This window comes from Heterodontus francisci, chromosome 28 (genome assembly GCF_036365525.1).
Source record: "Heterodontus francisci isolate sHetFra1 chromosome 28, sHetFra1.hap1, whole genome shotgun sequence".
In the NCBI taxonomy this organism is placed as follows: Eukaryota; Metazoa; Chordata; class Chondrichthyes; order Heterodontiformes; family Heterodontidae; genus Heterodontus; species Heterodontus francisci.
The window spans coordinates 21,136,765-21,141,142 of record NC_090398.1 but is presented as its reverse complement, the minus strand read 5'-3'; positions in this window follow the sequence as shown (position 1 = coordinate 21,141,142).

Sequence of the window (4,378 nt, the reverse complement as noted above, 5' to 3'; positions counted from 1 at the left end):
CTATCTAATTTCATTTTGAAATTATCTGCTTCCACCACCTTTGTGGGCAGCAGGTTCCAGGTCATTGTGTAAAAATGTTCTTCCTCACATTTCCTCAGCATCTCTTGCCCCAAACCTTTAATTTGTATCCCCTAGGTCTTGTACCATCAATTAATGGGAACAGCTTTTCCTTGTCAAACTTATCAAAGCCTGTCATAATCTTGTATATCTCTATCAAATCTCCCCTCAAACTCCAAGGAGAACAGCCACAACTTTCCCAACCTAACCTTGTGACTAAAATCTCTGGAACCTTCTGGTAAATGGCTGATTTGCAACCTAACTCCATGTGCCCACCTTTGCCCCACATTCCTTAATACATTTGGATAACAAAAACCTCTCAGTCTTAATTTTAAAATTAACAACGGATTTATCATCAATTGCTGTTTGTGGAAGGAAGTTCCAAACTTCTACCATCTTTTATGTGTTGAAGTGTTCCTTAATTTTAGTCCTGAACTGCCTGGCTCTAATTTTTAGACTATACTGCCTAATCTGAGAATCCCAACCAGCAGAGATTCTATTTATCCTATCAGTTCCCCTTTATCTCTTGAAATCTTCAATCAAATCACCCCTTAACCTGCGAAATTCCAGGAAATGCAAGACAGTTTGTGTAATCTCTCCTTGTAATTTAAACTTGGACCCAAGGTATAATTCTGGTAAATCTACCCTCCGCTCCCTCAAGACAAATATATCCTTCCTCAGGTGTGGTGCCCAGAACTGCTCAGGTGTGGTGTAATCAGGGCTTTGTATAGCTGAAGCATGACTTCGATCTCGTTGTATTCTAGTCCTCACAATATAAAAGGTTAGCATTTGATTTGCTCTTTTCATTATTTTCTGTACCTGTTCATGACATTTTAACGATTGTTGCACATAGATCCCCAAATCTCTTTGAGCCTCAACTATTTCTAACTATTACTCATTTAGAGTTTACATGTTCTATCCTCTTTAGGTCTAAATTGGTGACACCAAACAGTTCTTTACATTGAAATCCACTTTCCAGAGATTGCCCATTTACTTACTGCACAGTGGTGCAATGGTTAGCACTGCAGCTTCACAACTCCAGCGACCCGGCTTCAATTCTGGGTACTGCCTGTGTGGAGTTTGCAAGTTCTCCCTGTGTCTGCATGGGTTTTCTCTGGGTGCTCCGGTTTCCTCCCACAGCCAAAAGACTTGCAGGTTGATAGGTAAATTGGCCATTACAAATTGCCCCTAGTATAAGTAGGTGGTAGGGGAATACAGGAACAGGTGAGGATGTGGTAGGAATATGGGATTAGTGTAGGATTAGCATAAATGGGTGGTTAATGGTCAGCACTAACTCGGTGGACTTAAGGGCCTGTTTCAGTGCTGTATCTCTTAAAAGATAAAAATATATTAACAACTGTTGGTAATTTGATATTACTAGCTACGTTGCTTATTATGCCACCTATCTTTGTGTCATCACAACTTTGGCTGTCGATGAAATTTGAAGTAACAGTCAATTAACCATTTAATCCCTTCCTAAATGATACAAAGTGATAACCTGATTGGTGACAGTGGTTATATTTTATTCAGGATAAATTAGACTTGCCACAGGCTAATGGCTGAGCAGCAGTATCAAAGCACCATCACCATTATTGCCCTGTGTAGAAGCACAATGAGGCAGCGTTAATAAGTAATCTCATAGTAAAAGATCTGCTGGGGAAAGAGTGATCACAATACAATTGAATTCCATTTTAAATTTGAGTGACATTCGCCAGTCTCAAAAAAGAATCTTAAAATTAGACAAAGCCAATTACACAGGTATGATGGGAGAGCTGACTCAGGTTGATTGGATAAACGGAGTAATCACAATGGCGGTAAAAAAAACAGTGGAAACATTTAAAGAAACATTTCAAACTGTTCAAAAAAAAATACGTTCCATTGAAGAACAAAAACTCAGCTCGTAAGCTCTATCCATGCTTTACTATAGAAGTTAAGAATAAAATTATATTCACGGAGTGATGCTTGAAAACACAAAGCGTGAGCAGAGTGGCAGGGAATGAATCACTGAAGCGGCAATGCGGGAGTGAGCAGCCGAAGGGCGGCGGGGGAAGGGGCAAGGCCTGGAGTGAACAGCTGAGGGAAGGCAGCAGCGAGGTGGGGGTGGCGTGGTGGTGGTGGTGGTGGTGCGTGCAGATGGGTGTGGGAGGTAACATTGAAGAGAAGCGTGATGGCAGGAAGGAGTGGGGTAATGTTGGGGGTGAGATGGAAGTGGCAATTGCAGCCATTGAGGACGTTTGGCTTTAATTTTTTTTTGTGACAAATTGATCAGCGCCATTTGTCTTACTGGAAGCTGCCTGAGACATGGTAGTGACGAGGCTGCATTTGCGCATCCGCCAGTACCGCGCCACCTAGTGGTTGCGTTTTCAGCAAATGCAGCCATTATTAAATGGAGCCCATTCACATTTCAAGTAAGTCTTGTGCTGGGTGTATGGCTTTTAATAAGTTTCTGGAATATAGGAGTGAGATTACATTTGTTTATTGAGCACTCAGTACATGCAATAGTATGTAAACATAGAGGTGAAATGTATAAATTACAGCCACACTAGATGACGGATGCTTGGGGATTAAATATTGCGACCATTCTGAATTCAGTGCCTTCGGCTTTTAAAAAATTCAAATGCTCATTACAAACTAATCGTTTTGATGTGTTTCTCTCAGTCCACCATGTGGAATTCCAGACCATTCTGTGTTACATTATTATATCAAAGTTAAAATTCAGCTTCATTTAAGGAGAATTTAATTTACTTATTCTTTATGAGTTATGATAATCTTCCTTACTGAACGAGCTGTTTTTACATTGGTCTAACCAATATTATAACGCTAGTTCTCTATCTCACCGGTACTTTCAATTTTGGTCTATATCATTGCAACTCTATGAAGTGAAAGGTGAAATTATCAATCTAACTTTGTCTCTTTATCATTGATGTCAATTCAAATGATGAAGTATGACATATGTTTCCTTTGCAGAACTAGGACCTTCGCACAAGATTTCCATTGATTGACGTTCTCTGAAATTTATGAATCGGAATACAACAGCAAGTTTTCAATTATGCTTCTCACTTCCTGAAACTGACCACTGTAGGTTCAGTCCTGGTCTAAGAATCCAATGGTACTTCAGGGTAACGTACTTCCCTGTTTAATAGGCAAAGACTAAATATTGATAATTCTAAAATATAAAGAAAAGAACACAGCATAATATTGTCAGACTTCAGCACAGTATGATTAACCGTCAGCTCAAAGTGTCCCAATCACTTGGCTTTAGAATATTTAAGGACATCTCTAAACAACATTTCATCAACATCATATGACAATCTCGAAGTATTCTATTGCACAGATCCCTACCCAGGTCTTTACATATTAAACTGCCCAGAGCCACAGTACAGATTTCTTGTCATGGTGTTGTCAGCGTGACAGGCCATGTTTTGGGCCCGTTCTTCGGAGCATCCTCATCATGCATGTCTCAGATTGGTTGTTTCAGGTGCACTACTGCACACAGCGATTCCCAAGATCATCCAGCATGAGACATCCGATACACATCCTTCCTCTCCTTTCTGGTTATCTTTCTTAGATCCAGGGGTCTGAACTTGTTTGATTACAATCTCTGCTGGATGAACTTGATGTTTCCAGTAGAGGGCAAGCTTTCAAATATATTCTTCTCTGCTCAGCAAAAGCAAGAACACAACCATCTGCCAGAGAAAACTAACAATTAAATACCTTAACTGCACTTTACTGACTTTTCTGCATTGCATTTCATCTGCCACTGGTCTCTCCATTCAACCAGACTGCCTTTGTCCTCTTCAAATCTCTCTCTGCCCTCCTCACAGTTCACAGTACGTCGAAGTTTCATGTCATCAACAGGCTCTGAAATGTTGATTTGCACACCCAAGTCTAAGTTATTTACATATATCAAGAATAGCAGTGACCCTAGCATTGACCCCTGGGGACCCCCCACTGTATACCTCTCTCCAGCCCGAAAAGCAACCACCACCGGTATATTGTTTGCTGCCACGGAGCCAACTTTATATCCATGCTGCCACTGTTCCATGGGCTGTCACTTTTCTCACAAACCTGTTTTGTGGTACTTTGTCAGAAGCATTTTGAAATTTCATGTACACCACATCTACCTCATTACCCTCATTACTCTCGGTCACGAGATCAATATATTTATCCACTCTAGTCAAAATCGATTTGCCGTTAACAAATCCTTGCTGCCTTTACTTAATTAATTTACAGTTGTCCAAGTGGCTGTTAACTTTCTTCCGGTTTATCTTTTCTAAAAGCATTCCCATCACCGAGATGAACTGACTGGCCTGTATTTGCT